The sequence below is a fragment of the Triturus cristatus genome, chromosome 10 (genome assembly GCF_964204655.1).
Source record: "Triturus cristatus chromosome 10, aTriCri1.1, whole genome shotgun sequence".
NCBI lineage: Eukaryota > Metazoa > Chordata > Amphibia > Caudata > Salamandridae > Triturus > Triturus cristatus.
The window spans coordinates 1108045796-1108069565 of NC_140593.1; positions in this window are offsets into that span (position 1 = coordinate 1108045796).

Below are 23770 nucleotides of genomic sequence, written 5' to 3' on the forward strand. Positions count from 1 at the left end.
CTGGCTATACATATTTCTCCTGCCCTCATAAACGGTTTGTTAGGATCGATTATTTCTATGGCACAAGGGATTTATTAGAACGAGCTGGGATTAAGAAACTTCCCAAAATAATTTCGGATCACAATCTCTTGATCTTAGAAATAGATATACCCAGCTATAAGAGACCACGGAGTAAGTGGACGTTTGACAGGAAATTGTTAGTCAACAATGAATATATTGAATTTATTAAAGACTGGTCACAGGAATATTTTAATATTAACCGCTTCAGTGCCAGCAGGGGGGGTGGTTTGGGATTTAAGGCTAGTCTCAGAGGGGAAACTATAAGCTTTGTCGTCAGGGCTAAGAAGCAGCGGGAGACCAAGAACCAACAACTATCTCAGGAGTTGGCCAGGGCTGAAGAGGAGTATGTTTTGACAATAATACAGGGACAAGAGGGTGGCCAAATTCAACATCGGATAATTGCCTTAAAAACAGAGTTAAACAGCTGGCTAAATCAGAGATCAGCAGAGGAATATCAATCCCATAGGAATAGTACTTACGAAAATGGAGAACAAGTTGACAAGAGGTTAGCTCTTCATACGAGGCAGGGGATATCCCTTAATCCCTCCGCTGCGGTGGGAATTCCGCCGCAGCGCTGGGGGGGTTTGGGGGCAGCGCGGTGGCGCTGTGCTCATGACGGAGCCACTCCGTCATGAGCCACGGTTGAGCTGTGCTCATGACGGAGTGGTTCCGTCATGACTCCGCCCACTGCGCTAATCGCCCGCACAGGCGGGGAATCAGCGCAGCGTGGGAGGAGCGGCGGCCAATGGCCGCAGCATGACGGAACCACTCCGTCATGAGCACACGGCACCCGTGGCTCATGACGGAGTGGCTCCGTCATGAGCGCTGAAGGGGTTAATGTAATACCTTCCATACAAATAGATGGACAAGTATATACTGATCCTGAAGAGATAGTTGAGGGATTCAACACACTACCAAAACCTGTACCAGGATGATATCAATAAAGATCGACTAGAAGTTGCCCAGGGCCTAGTGGGTTTAATTGGTGGTACTGAATTCGAAGGGGGCTTGGACAGGTTAAGAAGTGACGAGCTAGAAGAAGAGATTACTTTGGAAGAAGTTCATTTAGCACTGTCAGGAATGGCATCTGGGAAGGCTGCCGGCCCTGATAGAATCCCGCTCGAGGTCTATAAGATCCTAGGCACTGTTATAACACCCTTTCTTCTGGACCTATTTAAGGGAGTACAGTATAATGGAACCCCCGCTGAGTCTTGGAAGGAGACAGACATTGTAATATTCCCTAAAAAAGGTAAGCCGGTAGAGAATCCATCTTCATACCAGTCGATCTCTCTGATCAACTCAGATACTAAATTATATTCTAAAATACAGGCTAATCGGCTAGGGAGGATCATAGAACGTCTGGTTTCCCCTTGGCAACATGGTTTCATTCCGGGCAAAGGAACAACCGACCATACCCGTAGAGTTATCTCTCTATTTGACATCATGAATGAGATGGGGGCCAGGTGGCTATGATCCTTCTCGATGCCGAGAAAGCTTTCGATCGGGTGTCTTGGGAGTTTTTATGGGGGATACTAGAGGTAAATGGTTTTGGTCCGCAATTCATTAGAGCTATCAAGGCATTGTATTGCCAAACAAGGGCCAGATTGCAACTTATGAGGAAGGAATCCAATAACATTAACATATCAAGAGGGACCAGGCAAGGATGCCCCTGCTCCCCAACTCTATTCGCTCTCTAAATTAATCCGCTAGATGTTAAACTACTACTGAATCAGAATATTAAGCCAATAAGTACGGGCGGTTATGAGACTAAAGTACTGACTTATGCCGATGATGTCGCGGTTTAAACTCCGAACCCAGCTGAGGCAATTATCGAGATAAATAAAATCGCTGAGAGAAAGCGGGCTTCTTTCTGGATATGCACTGAATAAAGGGAAAACTATTGTAGTATGCACGAATAATATAGATTTTATTGATACAAAAAAAGCAGAAACAGCGGTCTATCTTGGAGTTTGTATAAGTGCTAAAGTGGATGAAATTATTAAATGTAATTTCGAGCCTATGATTAAAACCATAGGGAATGATCTAAGGAGGGTTAACGGGTTGCATTTGTCCATCATAGGGAGGGGAAACTTTTTTTAAATGACCATGTTACCAAAGTTTCTGTATTTGTTCCGTGCAATACCGTTGGCTGTGGAAGATAAGACACTGAGGGCTTTGGAGTTAACTTTTTACAGCTTTATGTGGCAATATGGGAAGGTAAGAAGGGCGATGAAGTTTCTTGCTCTACCACAGGATAGGGGTGGCCTTGCAATCCCTAATATTACCCTGTATTACTGGGCGGCTCTTCTCCATCAAATGGCCTCCCTGTTTGTCCTGGTTAAAGATACGAGAACAGAACAAGGCCAAAGAATACCCACTATTTATGAATTGTCCATAGGGAAGGAAGCTCCTGGGCTGCTACTTAGGCAACTCAAACCGAGTTACTATAAAAAGGTACGGTTCAAAGTGATCTATAGTGCATGGAAAGCCTGGAAACAGGTCTCCAAGTGTATGACTGTCCCGAAAGTTAGTAGATATACCCCCCTTTGGCGTTCATCTCTGTTTCCACCCCAGACCAATGATGCCATGGGGAAGAAGTGGGAAAGGTATGGGGTGGAAACAATAGGGGATTTCTGTGGGGCAGAGCAAGATTTTCAATTTCCCAGGCTGCAGCGGGTTTTTAGTATACCGGACAACCAATATTTTAAATTTGTTCAGATTAGAAGCATACTCACCGTTTTTAGCCCTAAGATTAAGCTCGACAAGATACAAATTTTGGATACTATAACCTCGAGGTCCAGTAGAATCAGGAATTTTTATAGTCTACTTCTCGATAGGATTCCAGATGACCTGGAAAAAACTGAGACATATTGGGCAAGGAATCTAGGGAATGCAGATGTGGATATTTATATGGGCCTCTCCTTAACGGCTAAAATACTTCTATCATCGAATCTCAAAGCCCAATTATATAAAACTATTTTTAATCTCTATTTTACACCAGCTAAACTATATGCATGGGGGAAGAGAACAGACGATAAGTGCCTCAGATGCGGGCTAGGCCCTGCCACTCTGATTCACATGCTGTATGACTGTGACAAACTTGATTTGTTGAAAACAGGGCTGCAAGGGTACTGGGAGGAAGTATTAGGCCTTAGATTAGAATTGTCCCCTACTCTGCTGATCCTTGGTTACGATAACACTTTGGGCCTTAGCACCGAGCAGGAATATTGTTTGTTCCTGGGGACAGTGGTATACAGGATTTTATTGGCAGCAAGATGGAAAGATTCTCAACCACCAACGTTTCATATGTGGCTTGCTAGGCTCCTTGGAATCTATATTCAGGAGAGGGCTATCTACGCCTGTAGGGGTAGACAGGCCTGAATTCGGGGGCAGAAAGTTTGGGCATATATTGCCGATTGGAGCAGAGATGCAAGGATGGTTTAGGATGAAGCTAACCAAGGCGGTATATAGTAACAATAGGGGTAGGATGTAATGAACTGATTGACTTTTTTTTTTTTTAGATTTTTCCAAAGTATTGTATGGATCTTAGCCGCTCTTTTCTTTCTGTATGTATTAATTGCTCTTTCTTTTTTTTCTGTATAATCATTCTATCGTACTGTATTGATTGGATATTTATATGGTAATGACTGATATTTAATTTATTTGTATTTTCTGGAAATGCTAATAAAAAAAAATTAAAAAAAAGGAGTGAATTTGTGACATTACTGAAAGGCCAAAGATGAGATCTCTTTAGACGATGGCTTACTGTGAAGACGATTTAAACTGGTATCCCCATCAAGGTGAAGACACAGAAGGTGTTGACACACTCTGGACATTTAGTACCAATGATGATAAACAGAAGGCACATGTAGTTGTACTGGTAGCCTGATATGGATTCTAAGGTGGGTGGGGTTGTTCATTCGGTTGTGCAGTGTTTGCTGTGGGGCAAAATAGAATTTACAAACACATGAAGCACCCCTTTAACCCATCATGATTCCAAGGTAGGCATAGATTTTTAGGGGTAATTTTACAAACATAAATAAGAATAACACCTGTGTTTCACTCTCTCCGATGACCTGTCCTGAAAGCATCATGTTAGGAGACGGAATCTCCAGCTTAGGCGCATTTCAGGGGCTCTGATCACAGAGCACAGAATCTCATCGAGTAAGCCAATAGCTTCCCCCATTTGCATTTATGATCACAAACAGTGAGAGCAGCTCTTCATGGGGCGGAGCTCTGGGGGTTTGAAAAATGGGATGCGCTTCTTGTGACTGAAAACAAATTCCTGAGATCACTCGGTTCTCTCCCACAGAGTACTCCCCTGCGACCGTTGAGATTAGATATGGGAAGATTTTTGATTGTACAAAAAGCACAGTTGCGCCCTCTGCTCTTTTGGCTATGTCTAAAAAACACTCCTGAGTTGCACCCATATGCTGCTGCTCTGGATGAGGTCTATGTGCTGGACCGTCATAAGAAAATTGGCTGGCTGATCAAGGTGAAGTCTTTGTTGTCCACTCTAGGGTTGGAAGGTACATGGGACATTGATACTCCAGATTCTCTTCCAAGTAAACACAGATTAAGAAATACTATTGGGACAGGGTGGCGCAGTCATCTATTTCTCATCCATCCTGGGGTCATCTGACACTTGATTTTAAGGAGTTTAAACTTGAAGGTGCCTATGAGCAATATTTGGAGGCTATTACAAATTCTCAGGATAGGAAACTTTACATACAATTTAGATTTGGTTCCCTTCCTGTGAACACTTTTACTGCCTCCTGACGCACATCCCAGCTCTGTTCTGGCTGCTCTCTTGCAGCCGAGTCCATTAGCCACATTCGTTTTGCATGTCCTAGGTACCACCATTTGAGAGCAAGGTGGATAGCTCCTGTTTGTAGACAGTTTGGTACTCGCTGTTACAGTGATGAGTTATGCATTTTAAAATCTGACTCTAGCATGTAAATTGATTGTGCTGTTAAAATGTGGATTAGCAGGAGGTACGCACTGACCATGTAACAGATGTAACTTTTTCTTATCCCAATTCCTTTAAATGTCTTTAAGTATGTATCTATTTTTTAATCTGGATCCAAGCTAATTTTAGAACTGTAATTGCATGACGGGACATGCTGTTTAGACCTTACGGTATAGGCTTTTGCTGACATAGTTTTTAGTCATTACTCTAGTTGCTTCTTAGTACACTTTTAACCTTGCCCACTTATTTGTACAATTCGGTCTGACGTGAACCAGTTTTTCAGTCATTTGTTAGCTAACTGTGGTCTCTTTGCACTTTAGGCACTGGCACTTTTCGAGGTCCCTATTTGACAGCTTGCGACTACTGTCTAAGTTGGATCTCATCAATCCTAGTACAAGCTTTGTACGATGGTTATTAATCTTCCATACTGTATGTATTTGCACTTTTGTGGATTTTTCTCTGTGTAGTATGAAGTTTGGACTTTTAAAAAAAAATGCAGTTATAGATGCCATTTTAACCGGAATGTTTTATCATGCCTCTAATGTACTGTATGCATATGGCACTTTTATGGTCGCAACGGCTGAAATAAAGTTATTGACTGACTGACTGAATAACACTTTTGACAGCCATTTCTTACTATTATTTTAAGTGGCTTGAGCAGAGATTTGTGGAGGATCCTAATACCGAATGTTTAATACGTTTCCAAAAAGAAGGGGACTAGGAAGAGGTTCACTGCTACACTTTTAAAGGATATTATTATACAATTCATTTTGTCTATTATTAAGAGATTTTTTTTTTAAGTCATCAGACATTCAGCACAAAAAAACTTCCATGTTCATCCACAACTTACTATCCGGGTGAAGTAACCCACCCAACATTAAAGGAGTGTATTTTGGTGAACAGGGTATTCTCTGTCCTTCCCACTGACTACCAGGCCTTTGCCATTGGCACAGTGGAGAATCTTCTCAGGTTACTGAGGCTTACTCTCAACCATAGTCTGTAAGCACCTGTATAACTCAGGTCAGACATCTCCTCCCATTGGTACTAGCTTCCAGAACAACCCCTATAGTATTTGGATGGATGTGCTTGACTGGATCTGCGTCCATTCACCAAATGGCTGTTACTACTAGGTTGACTGCAGCAGTAGCCTCTTATGTCTCTTCTTCCACAGTCATTGTACTCACTATTATGAGTGCGGCTGCTATAGAGCCTTTCATCTGACTGTCCCTTTTTGCGCTGCCCCTCTCAGTGGCACCCATAACAAGTGATCATCCTAGACCTGGAAGAACCTCCCTGTCCTCTCTTCACCTTGTGTTCCTGACCGGGAACCTAATTCCCTCTCACCAACTCATTTGTTTTAGTTAGACTTTGATTATAAACTTCTTGTAGTAGCTCTTGCTTTTTGTTTATTGGTTTTCTTACTGTACGGCATTGAAGTAATTTTCTCTTGAGAGGCTTGTTTTGGGGCAGAAATGTTGCACAGGAACTGGATCTTTGTTCCATCTTTTTCAATCGCCAAAAATCTATGTAGAATACTCACAAGCATTTGGTACCTGACTCTGTACCTCCTGAACACTTTTTCTTGGGACTGGCTCAAAATTAGAGACCTTATGTACCATCTTTATTACCCATAGTTTTTGCTCGAATTACGTGTAGTATACGCAGCAGCATTTCCACTAAGGCAGAGAAGCGTCGCCCCACTGCTTTAAAACAGTGAAAAGGAAACATTTAATGATAATAAAGGAGCGTTATTATCATTTTATTTTTAGTGTTGCAATTACACTGCAACCAGGTTAAGTTAGGGCCGGGCCGGGCTACTGTGACGTCGAGGGAGGAGGAGTGGAGGCTGCACCTTAAGTGCGCATGCCGGTTTGCCCAGCCGTCTCGGGTCAGACAAACCATCATGCACACTTTGCATGTTCCCCAGCTTCCCCTGCCCCCCCACCACCGGTCCCTACCAGCCACTACTGAGTATTCAAAACAACAACTATGCGACACTGCACAGCCCTACTTACAATGACCTACCCAGAAACTGTCTCCAAAGCTAACTCCACCAGACTGGCTGATATGGTGTGCGTTACAAGAAAAAATAAAAATAAAAATAAAATGAAAGCAATGTTTTTCCTTTTTAAAAGTATCACTCTTTTTATAACGGTGAAAAGTCAGTGTCTCTTTCAAACAGTATTTTCTCTTTTTTACCTGCTTTTTAATTATCTTCTTCACAGGCACTGCCGAGAAGCTCTGCTTTAACAAACTAATGACATTGATGGATGGGCATTAGCAGGAAGAGTAATAGCTGTGTATAGAAACCATAAATTATAATACCCTTTTAATTTTAGAGAGTAGTTCTTTAATGTTGCATCTTCATCCTGAGCTTAACATGAATTTATCAAAGAAAGGGGAGCAATGAATTAGAACACCAGTTAAAGATTAAATTACATTTCAATTTAGTAATTATGGTTTTGTCTTAATGCATGTCAACAAATTTCAGTTACAGTGCACAGCTCAAATATCATCTTTTACTTAGACATTCTTTTATTCTGGGGATTTTTCAAGATTTATCTAATTATTGGCAGCGGAATGCATTACTGTTCATTATGCCTTTTTAAATTGGCACAATCCATAACACTGTAATGAGAGCTAATTTATGTTGGGGCAGGATTTGTAATTCCACAAAGGAGTTTTTTATCATTTCAGTTGAACTTTATTATTCCTCAGTAAATGTATGCCACAGAGCAGCAAATAAGAGAACAATACTTAGCACATATTTTAAGTAGTAAAATGTAGCCCAGCGTTTCGTTAAACACTCGCTTGCAGTCCTTGATATACCTCTTTTATTGTAGACCAACAAATGAATAATATTTTAGCTTGTCTCTCAACATCATGCAAATTAGTATCCCAGCATGCTTCATAGCCAGTGCTCACTGAAGCCATGGGTGCCGCCATTTTGTAAGAAGGGCAGATGGACGTTTCAAGATTGTACTACACTAAACAAATATGTTGAAGGTTGTAGATCTACCCTATTCCTAGTGCTGGGTAAATGATGTGTGATAATTTCACACCTAGTAAAATTTTATTCCATCGCTTGCAATATATCAATTGTGCAAAATGACCTCCCCATTGTGATATAATGAGGTTGAAATGGGGGGTTAACTTGCGGCCTCGGAGTATGCACATCCAATTAGAGATTTTCATTTTATGACCTCTTTCCCATGTAACTTGTACCAGGCGTTACCGCATAATCTGCACATGGAGATATCTTGGGGTTATGTTCATTTTCCACAACTAGTAGGGAGGGATGTACAAAGAAAGAGTGCAAAACAGAGTAGCAACCAAAGTTGTGCTGCATTGGGCTAGGAGGAGAGAGCAGCTCAGAGCCATGTTAACTAAAAGTAGCCAGCTTCTGATCTCTTCCCCTGCACTGGTGCACAAACAGATTGCCTAGTGCCCCCCACATACACTTTTGCACCGCAGCGCTAAGGTGAGTTCCGGATCACTTGCAGAGGGTTTCTACAGGAAGATAGATACCCTTCAAGAACAAAATATTTTGCTTAGACAGACTCTTAAACTTTTCATAACTTGGATGCATTTACCATAATGACGAGTTGTAGAATACTTTTTTAAACCGCTTTCATTGCAAGCATGGTGCTGTACATTGATAAAGAGCTATTGATAGTTAGATCAAGTAACAGCACAGGTCGCTGAAAAATAGCGGCACACGGGAAGTAGTTCCTAACCCGGGCAGCCTCCACAAAACGCTCACTGTAGCTTCATTCCACAATTAGTCACTGGGCTCCCAAGAAAGCCGATATGACTTGTCCTGTAACCCTACAACTACATCTCTGCCCCCGGAGAAGGAATTCAGAGCCACCATAAAAAGCTACTTTCCATCAATATATAACAACAAAGACCATCTCTTTCATGTAGCCAACCTACCACACAATCTTGCTACCATTCCTGCATCCACATTTACTGTGTCTTTGCTCGGAATTGGAATATTAAAGAAAATCCACTCTTAAGAAACTACTTAATAATCGTGGTGTAAGGACACGTAGCCAAGCCCTGATAGCATGTTTTAATCCTGAAGACTTACTAATGATTTCTGCATTTGTAAAATTTATATGTGCTGTTGGGAAAAAGCTGGATGTATTTATCTGATTTTATAATGGATTGTGCTAATATATATTATATAAGTAAGTTTTTTTAAATATAAATATGATTGATTGTTTTATAATTTTTTATTAACTTTGACGATATTTTAGCAATTTTTGTAAGATTTTAATTAAACAAACAAATAAACATAAACTTGAAACTTGAAGCATCCACATTACCATCAATTATAATTAACCACTACCAAGCTTGATTAATTACTTTTCAAGAAAGGAAGCACTGAAAACGGAGGGAGAGAAGGGAATCCAAAGGTGCACAAATTACAGAGAGATGAGGAAGCTCCACGAGATGTGTCTGTGCAGAGGGGGGGGGGGCGGCACTACCAAGCACAGCCCTCAGACTCTTTGGTAGTACACGGTGATACAACAAACAAGAGCGAATTGAAGAGCGGATGGTGGCAAACAGTGATCCTCTGATGGTGAGTCCTAGCTAGCTCTGCCATTTAGGCAACTAGTCTCCTCTGTTGAAAAAGCAGAGAAAATAGAGATGGAGAGGTAGAGTGTTTCATGAGGGAAAAAGCAGAATGAGATGAAGAGAGAGGATCTGGATAGAGGAACACAATGATGAGTTAGGAAGTGAAAGATTGAAGAGCTAGAGTGAGGAGGAGAAACGCTAAAAGACTGATAAGTACATTTGGGTAGCACTTAAATGTAAACCTTTACAATAACTTGTTTTTGATGTAAAAACACACCTCCAAATACAATACTGTTTGCATTGGAGATCTGGCGGTTGAACCAGTGGTAGCACAAATGGATAGTGATGTGGTGATATGCCATTTATTAAGTCGTCTCTAGTGTGGCAGCTAGCCATTGCAATGAATGTTTATTAAAATGTGGAAAAACATGAAATCCCAGTGGATGTCTACGCGTTTTACAGCTGTTATGACATTTATGCCATATGACGACCAGTTAGCAGTTGTGTGAAGCATTTTACTTAATTTATTTATTGAGTTTTGTATATCGTGAACTTGACCCGTAAGTATCAGAGCGCTTTACCGTGATAGCACAGCAGCATTTATACCAGGTACATATGGAGTAAATAAAAAATACATAGTGACCGTATAGAATAGAAGATTAAGATAGACAGTAGGATATGTGTACGGTGTAGTTCAGAAGTAATTATGGTAGGGTTAATATAACAAAAGAATGGCAGTGGACCAGATAAATTGCCTCACCTAACCCGTTGTCTGCAAAGACACATATGTGTGATTCAAAATGTATGTTCTACTGTGTGTACTCCCTGTAGTCACCCTCTGCCGAAAGTGCCACCCTAAGATAGGGGAAATCAGTCAACATAAGTTCCAGAGGTGCACCACATTTACAACAATTGCAATTATTGAAAAATGCTTCCACAAAATTCTATAGCCAGCATAAATCCTCACTTTATTGTCTTTTTCTTAAAATTGCTTTATGTATACAGAGCAAAACCAGCCAGTGCTTTTCATCCAAATACAAATGGACTTCTTCAGGGCACAACAATAGTGGGAAATTCTATTGGACAATCCGCTCTCACAACAACAACCTCTTAATTGCATATGCTTCAACCGTCATTCCGGATGTAAATCTTCCTAATATGTTCCATCGAAGAGTTAGAGAATTAAGTCATCTCTTCCTCTCCTTAATCCATTATCCATGTGCATATTTAGGTTAAGCAAATAGAAGAAAAGGGGCAATTCCACCCATCATTAAGCACTGCAATTGGTGCCATGCAGGAAACTGAACCACTCCTCTCTTGGCAAGCAGGCCGAGAGGAGTGATTGGATTTCCCGCTTGGCACCAATTGCAGTGCATGATGATGGGTGAATAGCCCATATATGTACAGGAAAGGACGTTTCTTTCGGTTGGATGAAGAGGTGTTCAGTTTTGTTAGGGTTGAGCTTAAGTTGGTTGTTGGTCAGCCAGAATTGAACCAAGGAGAGAGTGCTGTTTAGGTGCTGGATGTCTTTAGCTGATGACATTTTTATGTAGAGTTGTGTCATCTGCATAGAGATGACAGGCAATTCCAGCTTGTTTCAGGATCGTGGCAAGAGGTTCCATATAGAGGTTGACTATGGCAGGAGACAGGATTGACCCTTGAGAAACTCCTTGTGGCTCTTGTGCTGCTTTTGAAGTGGAGTTGTTTAGTTTGATTAGCTGTGAGCATTGATTCAGGAAGGAAGCAAATCACTGAAGGGCGGTGCCACTGATGCCTGCACACTGTGAGAGGGTGTTTAAGAGGATGTCATGGTTGACACTATCAAAGGCTGCAGAGAGGTCCAGGAAAACAAGGAGGCAGGCCTGACCATCTTTCAGAGATCTGTGTAGGCCATCAATGATTTTCAGTATCACAGTATTTGTACTGCAGCCTTTCATTAACCCAGATTGAAAGGTGTTGTGCAGGTTGTATTTTCGATGTGTTTGTTAAGTTGTTCAAGCACACATGTTTTGGTAAGGAAAGGGTGGCTAGATATAGGTCTGTAGTTTATAGTATGGGTACCTGTTACAAACATCGAAGTATTGTAATATTTCATGAGCGACCTTTCAGCAAATTTAATTGGAAATTGTGCTGCATTTGACCATATTTTTCCTAATTTTACTTGATGGAGAACCCACCAAATCCGTGTTCAGGAAGGTGAACTCACTCTCTGCAATCCAGTTCTGGTTAGACTCCTTGCAGGCTGTGGTCACAAAAGGTTGGTGCTATGGTGGAAGTGGGTGGCACCAGTGGTAGGAGGGGGCTGCAGCCGCTGAAGAATATTTTTAGACACCTGCTCTTATTTGTTATTTTATTTTTACAAACTACGAGTTGTGCTCATGCAAATCAGAGCGAGGTGTCCTGGACCTTTCTGGGATTAGGGTTTAGAGACATTTATGCAGTTAGCTTTAACCCAGCCATAGAAATAAGAATGGTCATGCAGTATCTCAACTTTTGCATTCATACAATGCGTTAAGCACATCAGTACCGGCCACTGTTTCACCGCCATCTTCATTGCCATATTTTTATGTTGTTACTGCCTGCACTTTGCAGTCCCTAGTCCTGGGAAGAGATAAAGACTTAAGGAAAATGGGAAATGGGGCTAAGAAGGCCAGCTTTTCAAAGTAGCCAGTGGTTATTATGACAAGCAAGGTTTAGTTTGCAGGACGTTCATTTCCCAGATCTGTGGATTTCTGCACTACCTTCTTCTTTCTTTCTCAGGATTAAACCACTCTACAAATGTGCGTGGTCCCATTCACCTCTCCCAAACCCCAAAACCAACATTCTCCAAATTTGGTTAAATTTACTCCCCTTAGAGGACACTCATTGAAGAATAAGAAGGCTGAATGATTCAAGCAGCTCACATACTGAAACTTGACTTGAAAAGACCGTGGCTCCAAAGTATCAAAAATATTTATCCATCTATATCTGTATATGTATTTCTATGCAAGAGTAGGCGGGGTGGCTCACCCAGCTAGGATGGCATACACAACTCCGTAGTGCTAAGATTATCAGCTTGAACATTGGCTAAAATCCAAGTAGGAGATCCGGCATCAGGGCTGCAAATGACACCTCGGGGCTGCTAAACCCCAGCCCCTGATGATTTCATGGCTTTGGTGGTGCTATGAGCCCTGGACTGGCTGAATCTCCTGGCCTCGTGGTTCCAGGCTCCTGTATGAAGGGCTGCCTGTCATTGGATTGCACCGCATGCTTTGCCAGTGAACCCCGGCAGTTACCCACCCGCTGCCAAGAATGACGGTAGGTGGATCTCTCAAGCGCAGCGAGCCCCCTTGAGGTGGCTGGGGGACCCACTTCTTGGGGCCTGGTGAAGCACAGGGAGACCAGAGCCAGGTGATGAAAAGTAAGGCCTGACCTGGTACTCAAGCAATTCTCTAGGACCCTACTCTCTGCCTTCCGTTTCGGTGATCTGTTTGGGGTGCACGTAGAGTGTGTGACAAACAGCCAGAGTCGGTGTGCCTGGCAATACTGCCTCCCCCAGCAATTTGCTCTATGTCCCCTTAAGCCCTGTTGGCACCATGGCCCACCTGAGCAGAGGATCGCAGTGAGTCTCCCATGCTCCATTGTGCGGCCCGTGCCTTGAGGCCTGGTGGTATGTGCTGTGGTGGGCCTCCAATGACAGAAAGTGAGGATTGGGTTGGCCCTGTTTGAAGTGCTGTAGGTTTTCTCTCCTGCCCCTTGTTTAAGGCTCATGAGGAGCAGAGGACAGATGTGACTGCCACGGGGGATTGGCTGAGGAGACTGAGAGCTGCCCGGATGGCGCTGGGGTCTACGTGAGGAGCAGGATGCTACAGCCCCCACAGCCCCCTCCTCCCCTGCTTATAAAGGCCTTCGCTGCATCTGGGACCTGACGGCTTGCTGGGGATTGTGACACCCTGACGGTGCTGAAGACTACGGCCACCCTAGGCTGTACCTTAGGTGTTGTGGCAACTGGACTCTGCTATACACCTCTCTGGCCCCTTGAGGACAACCAAGCTTGGTGTATTAGCGACTGAAGGGTATCCATCTGCCATGCCCCCCTCCTGTAGTATTGGTGCTCAGGCCAGAGCATGCATGCACAGGCAGTGGTCATGCAGCTGGGGGCTGATTCTGCTGGAGGGCATGAGTCCAGGGCCCTGGGGTGTCTAGCGCTTATCAATCTGCCTCCTGCATCACTGGCCCGGAAGGCCTAGAGATACCACCTGCAGCCATCCACATCTGTCGACACCCCAGCCAAGGTTGATGCTGTTGCATTCCCCAGCCCTTGGGCTCCTGCACCGGTAGGTGTAAATTCGGCTCCCAGGAGATTCCAGCTCTTCTGCCCCATGCCAACTGGCCCCTGTTGGGCCTCGGCCTACTTCTGCCTTACTGATCAATGACTGCTTTGAAGATGGGCAGACTGTACTCTGCTGCACCCATCCCAGCCTCTGTGGCGGGGGACCCTCAGTCCACCATTCTGAACACGGCAATGCTTGGTGACACCCCACTGTTCTCAACGTCGGACAAGTTGGCAAGGGTACTAGCTCACAGATCAGGTCATAGATAGGGAGAAAATGCTGACTTGTCTACAAGCATTGGCAGCTGACAACCAGAGAGTGGTCCAGGACCTTCAGCAGCATGTCCGGCAACTTGAGGGTAGAGTGGAAGACACGCAGGGTCGCTCACGGAGGAGCAACGTTCAGCTCCTGGGCATACCGAAGGGTGTCAAGGGTCGAGACCCCCTATAATATCTGGAGGCTTGGTTCAAATCGTTTGCTTCATCCTCGGATCTCACTTCCTTCTTCTCTTTGGAGAGGGCCCACTGCATGCCATTCTGCTGCCCTCCCCAGAGGGTACTGAGAGCAGCCAGACAAGCCAGTCCCCTCTGGGTAAAAAAAAAGGTCACAATGTTGTTTCCAGACTATACCCATGCCATCCAGTGCCAGCGCTCCTCCTTCTTAAAAGGTCAAGCGTCGATTCCGCCAGCTGGTGATTCAGAATTCTCTATTATTGCGAGCCCGTTTTAAAAACATGTCAAACAGAGTCTCGACATTCTTCACGGATCCTAAAGACACTTTTGACTGGGCAGACCTATTTCACGACGACTCGGCTGCAGAGTGGGCAGGGCCCCCATTGGGTGCCCCTAGATATCGCCAGAGATGATGGGACAGGCCACAAGAAAAGGCCACCCCGTGACTGTATCCAATGAAATCTCAGGACCTCAAACAGATTACTGAGAACTGCAGACAAGCCCTGCAGGTGGTTGCTAACCTGGGAGCCAGTGCTGGTGCCACTGATGACAAGAAGGGTCCACACATTTTCACTTCAGATGAAAACACTCTTCCCGCAGATGACTCTCACCAGGGATCCCAGACCCCTCCATTGGTGACTCCTCAAATGGCGGACAACATCTTATAATCTTTCCTCGCCCCCCTCAAGACTTTATTTGAGACTGGTAAAAACTACACATCCTTTATCCCAACCTATTTCCCAGGTTGCAGAGAGGGTTCACTGATTCAAACATGGGCAATGCTGCGGGGGGCGTGCTCCCTGAACCGGCTTCTTCTGGCCCTTTCCCCCTGCTCTCACTGCCAGATGCTAGCCGGCTCAGCAGCTGTGTACCCACCGATCTTACTCTGCTTACTACTAAGCATTACACTCATGGTGAGCTCCAGAACATCGGACGGGCCCTGCTTGGTCCGACATGACTCATCTTTAGTCACACAGGCCGCACTAGGTTCCACATCTTGCCAGGTCATACCCTCACAATGCACTAGAGTTCTTGACCTTTTTCAGTTTGGGTGTACTACAGTTTGTGGTAGGCTCTAAATGCTGTTCACTTTTCTAATTGTGTATTCTTCCCCTTATCCATTTCACACACGAATGGCCTTGGAAGGCAGGCTCTACATTTCCCACAATTAAACAGCTGGGTGATCTTCAAAGGTGTGGGTTACCCTGGCTGGCTCCCCACCGTGTGCACTGCACACTTCTCCTTGTACACCCGATGGCTCCTCCATCTAGAGTCAGGTTTCTTACCTTGAAAGCGAGTGAAAGGCACACGCCGAGGAACAGATATGCAACTTACTCATAAACTTGGAGCCAGCAGACACACATAGTATTTCTACAGGAGTCCCACACTACAGGGGGGGACTGCAATGCCTGTGTAAAAGTTCAAGAGGCACCATTCATGCCACTACCTATTCAGCGTATGCGTGGGTTACCATGGTCTGGATTAGGCCTGGGTTTCCTTTTTAAGAAGTAGACATTGTCATAGACAAGGAAGGAAGGTATGTATTCCTTGAGAGCTGCTTAGACATCCATGCCCCAAATGCATATCAGGGAGCCTTTTGGGCCACTCTCGCCACAGTGTTAGCACACAAGACAGGGATGCCTTGAGCGCTTGGGTGAGACTACAGTTGTGTGCTTGACCCAGATTTATATAGGTCCCAATCCCCCTTGTCACGCTCTCTCCCTTACATGCAAGCTGAGCCCTTTAGAAGCTGGGTGCACCATTGGGTGCTATCAGATGCATTGAGATCCATCCGTGCAACATTGGGTGCTATCGGATGCGTAGAGATCCATCCACACTAGTACTAAACTCTACTCCTTCCACTCGGCGTCACACAACCTTTGCATGCTCTTGGATCACTTCCTTTGCTCCGCTCCCTAAGTATCCTTTCAGTCCACAGAGTCCACATTATAGACCTACAATGGGCGACTCGTATCCTTGCACGCCAACTTGGCGACTCCCATGAGATTGCCTGGAGGAGCCATTCTTTCGCGAGGCACAGGGGACCCACATATGGCAACACTTCGTAGAAAATAATAATACGGTCTCCACTAGTGTACTTGAATGAGGTGCTTTCAAAGTAGTGATGAGGGCCACCTGCCTTCAGGAAATTGTGGGTGTCCGCAAGACCCTAGATAGGGCAATAGCAGAGGCTGAGCAGCATTTCAACAGGCTGTGGAAGGAAGTTGATTGAGGCCCACTGATTTTTCCAGTACTCACTGATGCAAAAACAAAATATGCGGCCCTCTTGGAGCACTTGTGGTGCTTCAACTTTACAGCTCATGCAGCCAAGGTCCACAGAGAAGGTGATAAATCTGGCCAACTCCTAGCCTGGCTGTTAAGGCAGGAGATCTCCATTAGCCCCATCATGGAAGTGGTTATGTGTTCGGTAATCACAGTGCACACGCAGAGTGAAATACTGCATTTGTGTCATACCTACTACTCATCAATTTATCAGGCACAGCCGGACACATCTGTGGTGGAATCGAGTTCCTTGTCATCAGGTCTCAAACTCCTTTGCATTAGATCTCCCTAGACACCAAAATCACGACGATGATTGTGGCACAGGCAATCCGGGAGCTAAATCGAAACAAATCTCCAGGTGTTGAGGAGTTACCACTATAATATTACACCACCTTATCTTCTATCCTAGCACCTCGCCTTGCGGAGATGTTTAATGCAGCTCTCGACACCTGCAAACTCCTGCAGTCACTTTGGGAGTCACTCTTAGTCTCTATCCCCAAACAAAATAGGGACCCCACCCAACTGACACCGTACTGACCCATTGCCTTCCTTGGGGCGGATTATATGATTTTGGGGAAAATCCTCTCCACTAGATATGCCCAGATCCTTCCAGAGCTCATACACTCGGATCAGAATGGTTTTGTCTTGGGGTGCATTACCTCCAAAGCCACAAGATGCCTCATTCACATGTAAGATCAGGTACAGAGGTGAGTCCCACATGCTGCCTGCCTCATACTACACCTTGAGAAGGTGTTTGACACACTGTTGTGGGACTAACTCTTCCTGGTATTGACTCGTATGAGAATCAGGAAACAGTTACTTGCCTACACCAGACTGCTCTACACCAACCTGTCCTCCAAGATACAGTTGGGGTGTCTCATCTCCTCACCCTTTCCACTGGGCCGAGGAACCAGACAAGGGTGCCTGCTCTCTCCCTGCTCTCTGCAATGGCGATGGAGCCCATTGCCATCTGGCTGCAGAGGGAGGGTCGAGCATGGGGTATGCCCCCAGCAGACAGAACGCATGCAGTATCCTTGTACGCAGACTACTTACTTTTATATCTGCAGGACATAACACCTGACCTCTCCCTGCTACATGAACAACTCCTTGACTGAGTTTGCTAGGGCCACATGTCTTTGGGTGATCTTGGCGAAATCATCAGTCTATCTGCTTTGATCCGATCAGGACCGGCTACCATGAAAAAAACGCCTCGGCAAGGTGCAACTTTGCTGGATCGGGGAAGCGATTCATTACCTGGAGATCTTTCTTTACCATGCCTTGCTGGAGCTGTATGTGGGGAACTTTGTAACAGCTCTGGCTGGCATCAAATCACAAGTGTCTTAACTAGGACACAATCAGAGACACAGGTCATTGGCAATAGAAAATAGATTTACTTAGAAGGTGGCTGGGAGACAGTTAGCCCCAGAGGACTGAAGACTGTGTCAATGTGCTACACGCAGGCAGCTTCTTATATACTTACAAATTATGCTGACATATTACATTTCATCTTAAAAATCAATAACAAGTCACAGACTACTATAAGTTAATGATATATTTCTATGTAGACACCACACCACCTGCATCCTTGAACTCGTGTCCTCTCCTCTCGGTTCCCCTTATCTTAATCCTGACAGAGCTTTGATTAAACATTGTCCTTTAACTTATCTTTCCCGAGTGTTTATTGGTTCTGCTGTTCTCAACTTTTCTTGTCTTACTTTCTATACTATTGACTAAAATGATCTTTGACCACATATTTTCTGAAGAACATCCCTGCTAATAATGGGAATAGAGTACGTGCTTGGGCGCTGTGATCGTCCCTTCTTTAAGGCTTTGTAAAGTCATGTGTTTCTATTTAACTAAACTTGCTGATCTTGTGTTTAGCTCTCCTCTGAACCCTCACCTTTACTCTGTGTTCTTGTGTAACCAGGGTCTGTGTTTGTTCTTTGATTTAACATAGTTTTACAGTGCTTTCTGTGGACAGTAGTGGTGTTTTTTTTGTCTGTCTGTGGTTCCCTCACCTTTTATATTTTCTTTAACAAGTGCACTTTTGGAAGAGCTTTCTCCTAGGCCCAATAAGCAAGATGGCACTGGTGAAGATAGTTGACCTTCCTCGCCTCCTATACTATTTGTCAAACCTTCCCATAATCCAGCCGAAAGAATTCTTCAGTGAGCTGGATTCCCTGCTCTGTGTCCTCATCTTGGGTATCAAACGTCACCGAATCGCCCAGAAAAAGTTGCAACTGTCGGTAGGACAAGGTGGACTGAGCGCCATTTTCTTTGAGACGTACTTTTTGGCAGCACAACTACAGTGGTTTTCACGCTGGACAGCTGGTCGCTATTTGGGAGAGAACATGCAATGGATGGGATTCCCTGTTGCCATCCACAATACGAGGCTTTCTCCTCCCCAAGGTTTTACCCTCATCCCACTAGCCACTTCAGGTGGCAGTAGCTTGTACCTGTATGGTCCGAGTGCATCCCATCACATGTGACACGCCCACATATGCCCAGCGCTCCCTCTGAATTGGTCTCCCTTGCTTTCCCAACTTTTATTAATCCAGAGAACTAAGAGCCTGGAGAGAGCAATCACTGGTCACTGCGGGAAACCTATTCAGTGATGAACATCTTCTCACCCTCAAACAACTTACCGTAGACCACGGCCTTGGGCCACAGCAGCTCCTCATCCACAGGCAGCTTCATACTACCTGTTGCACCCTCTGGGGCACGCTGGAGGCAGAACCCACCACACATACAGTGTTATAGACCATACTAACCATGAGCGAGGGACGCCACCTAATCACTTGGCTATACAAGCCATCCGTGAGCTCACAGGTGTCCCTCTAACAGTGCTGTGACATAAGAGGGAAGATGATTTTGGAAGGGTACTCTACGACAAGGAATGGGAACATGCACTGGAATTCCCACACCTTGTTTCCCAAAACACTTGCTTCAATAATATACAATTTTGTATGCTCCACAGGGCTTAGCTAACCGCTGCCCATTTAAATAATTATTCCCCTGAAGCACAGATTAGCTGTCCATGCTGTCATACACCAGACACAGATCTCGGTTATAAGATATGGTCCTGCCCAGCCCTCCAGAGCTACTGGCAGTCAATACATACCACACTGCAGAAGGTCACGGGATTGCCAGATATTGATACATGGGAAGCATGCACATTAGGCATCTTTGAACATAGTTAACAGCATGAAGTGTGCAGCCGCTTTGCGAACTTCATGCTTCTCCTTGCCAAACGTGCATTCACACTCCAGTGGAGATCTGCGACAACACCACCAGTGGCGGCTTGGCGGGGAGTGATGCGCAAAGGGGGAGAAGCGGAGACGGCCCTCCATTATATAGAGGTCCCATACCTGCGCAAGCGACCCCTGTCTCCCCAATGGGCTACCCTTCTCACTCAATTTCTGCAATATGTGGGGAATGACGATCTCCCCCGTGATCCACGCAGGCTAGCCACATACTCTATGCCCAGATTACGCACGTTTAGGTACATCTCATCTGGTATTCCAACCTTGCCCAATAACCCCCGCTCCCCTCAATTTTAAATTATGGAGAGCCCCTTGGACACCTCCTGTCTCATGTACACGCTTGCCCGCGTACCACACTACTACCTGCCTTAGCGGCCTCTGCTGGACAAGCGCACCCACCTACATTCACAAGTCCCTTCCCCAGCCAGCCGCCGCCACCCCCATAGTTGCCCCAATTTTTCCCAGGTTCTCCACTTCCCCCTTCGTTGATACATTTGCAACTGTATGCCTGTAACAATCTACGGGGTCCGGTTCACAAGGGAAGCAGCAGGTGCCGAGCGGGTGCCTGGCAACGATGGCGGTGTGCCATATTTGCCACCACCCCCCTCCCGAGACCTATGGTGTGATAATTTGTCACACTACAAGTGCAATCAGGTTTCTCTAAATAGAGCAACCACTGACAATTTTAGATTGCATTTTTTTCACAATTTTTCACATCTCACGTCCTCTGGTTAGGGTGGGCCTTAGCGCGCCCATACCGCCGAGGTTCAGATTGTTTGGTCCTGAAGAATGCCTGGTAAATAATACCATCAAGGCAGAAACATGTCGACCCCACACAATGGGATATAGCTGAACAATCTATTCAGTTTTTTATATCCCACACCCTGTTTGTCTGATTGGCCATCTAATAAAACTTTTTTGGGACACAATCTAGACACTTTTAAATTACCACATCTTCACGTTCACTTGTCACTCAACTGAATTCAGCTCCGCAGTAATTCTGGCGTCGAAGCACACCGGGGAGGCACTCGGCCTCTCCTGGTGGGGCCCGATGATGAAGCATGTCACCAACTAGGTTGGTGAGTGAGGGCTTTCTTAAGAATCTAATTAGATTCCTCATGCTTGCTCTTCTCGTAAGAAGGCACACTCGTCTGTTGTTTTCATTACCTTGACCGGGGGACTAAGAGTGCTCCTTAAATAATTCTCCCTCTCTCTCTTGTTGATATCAAATGCCTGTAACACTCACCTGCCCTCTAAACAGAAGCCCTGTAACGCTTTCAAATTTTCTTATATGACTGTGTAACCGATTTGAATGCTTATCAGGCGATTTATGTCAGAAGGTATATATGGGCGAGTTTGTTTTCTATGTTGTAAAACCTAAAAGAATTTTTTTTTAATGCAAGAGTGAAGATTTAGAAGTTTTGATAATGAATTTACATTTCAAGAGAAACATGGAAAAAGATTCGCCCATCTCAGCTTTCCAGGAATACAACTGAAAAATGTAATGCAGCATTTGTTATTTCCCCAACGTTGAGTTCCACATGCTCAACAATTCTGCATTGGGGAAATAGGATTCAGCCTGCTGTGCAAATGCACATTTGCTTTCCATATTTTTTGTTATTTTTCTGTTTTCCATGGTGAAAATATTTTCATCATGAGAAACCCATTCCCATACACCCCAATTATGTTTGTGTGTTTTCCATTCCCGCAACCAACCTGGTAGGGGATATTGATCAGCCCTTTGCAGGTGTGAAATTCCAACCATTTCCAGGGTCGGGGAGGGGTTTGCGCATGCCCACAAGCACGTGAGTTTCTTGGCATGCCCACGCTCTCAAGTCAAGCCAAACCTTGATCCACCCACTCCCCATTCTAAGCGTGGGGTATGCTACTGCATAACTGTGCACAGTTATGGCTTACAAATGCCCAGTAGTAAAGCTATTTATGCCTGCCAGCGCTCTTCATGCACAAACGGTGTGAAAGCTTGGACGAGTGATTCTCACCGGCTAAGGCATGCACAGTAGGTGATTTATTCATGGTCAGTCCAAGAGTCTGAAGCAGACTCAGTCTCTCATACTGACATGGAAGTAACAGACACAAATTGCACATGTTTTGGCCAATGAGCAGAACTCACCCAGGGTGCCATGAACACCCTGTGTATGCTTTTCCTATTGTCTGAAGTTGTGGTGCACACATTCATGCTCTCAAACTGACAACGGGAAAAATAAATAATTTATTGACTGCCCCAGAGGGTTAGCAGCCACTGCTGTAAAAAGGAGCATGAGGTGGACTTAATACCGGGCATTCTGCAACACCCATATTTAGCAGGACCTGCAGCCGGCCCATAACAAAAGCTTTGTTCCCTGGCATTATTTATTCAGTGGTGGCTCCTCTGCTGAGGCGGAGGAGTGCCACCCCTCTGCTCTCGGAGCAGTGTAAAAGGAAAAATAAAATGATAATAACAGAAGCTATTATCATTTTAGTATCTTGCAGCCAGGTTAAGGTGGGGCAGCGCTAGGCTCCAGTGACATTGAGGGAGGAGGAGTGGTTGCTGCATCTTAAATTCTCATGACAGTTTGGTCGGCCGTCTTGGGCTGGCCAAATAGGCCTGGGCACTTTGCATGTTCTCCGCTGGGCTGTAATGCACAGCCTGGGGGGAGAACATGCACAGGCTGCCAGTCCCGGTCTGAGCGCCAAATCATGGCACTGAGACCAATCACGAGGCTGCTGTCATGGTGACAGCAGCATCGTGGTTGGCTTAGGGGACCCTGGGTGCTGCCAGGAGCCAGCAGAACAGAGAGGACAAAGAAGAGTCTGCGGCTGGTGGCCGGCCAGTACCAGGTAAGCCTTTTTTTCCTTAACCCTCCTCCACGACCTCCTACCACCGTTACCTACAAGCCGCCACTGTGTATGATATTTTTCTTTTAATGACTGAAGCACTGACTCCTTTTCCACACTAATAACAGAGAAGAGCCTTGATGATGGTTGTGTATAGAGAAAATAAAGTGGTGGCCAAGGAAGGAATTGCCTAATTTGTGAGTATACGAAGATCCGTCATGCACCAGCGGTTTTGGGGCAGTGCGAGACAATGATGCGAGGTCCTTTGTAATCGTCGAGGATGCCGTCAATGAGAGGCTTGTGATGCAAAATCCTGCGTCAAAATGCGTTGTGCCTTGGCTGGTTCAAAGAAGTTGCAAGGTTTGCAATGCGCGGGCTTGCATCATAGGTGTGTCGCTCAACGGTGGTTCCGAGGAGGCTGTGGGCTGCGATCTGGGATGAGTCACGCAGCTTTTCCAATGCAGAGTTTTGTAAAGCAATGCACTGCGGTTCCAGTGCTGAGTTTTGTAAGGCGCTCCATCATACTATGTCAATTCTGCTGGGATCACATCTGAGCTGGCAGATCAACTTCAGGTCCACTTCCAATGCCCAGGACTGGGGTGGCACCACTTGGGGACAGAACTCACTGCAGACTGAGTCCAGGGGCTGGGTTCAAGATTTTTAAAGCCTGTTCTGTCCCTGAGATCTTTGATCAGGAGGCCAGCCAAATGGCCCTCAGAGACACTCTGGTAGTCCTGGGTTCAAGAAGCAGGTCCAAACCTTCACTCAGGAAGTGGAGCAGCAGGCAGCAAGGCAACAGAGTAGCAGTCCTTCTTGCAGAGCGGCACAGCAGTCCTTATGAGTCTTTCACAGGTCCAGGGGTGTATTGAAGAGTTAGATCTAAGTGTCTAATATGTATACCTGCTGCCCACATTGAAGTAAGAGAAGGTTCTGGAGGTTCCAACGCCGAGGTGTCTGGGATTTCCTGCCTCCATGCACTGGCCCCAGAATCACTAGGGTCATAAAAGACCA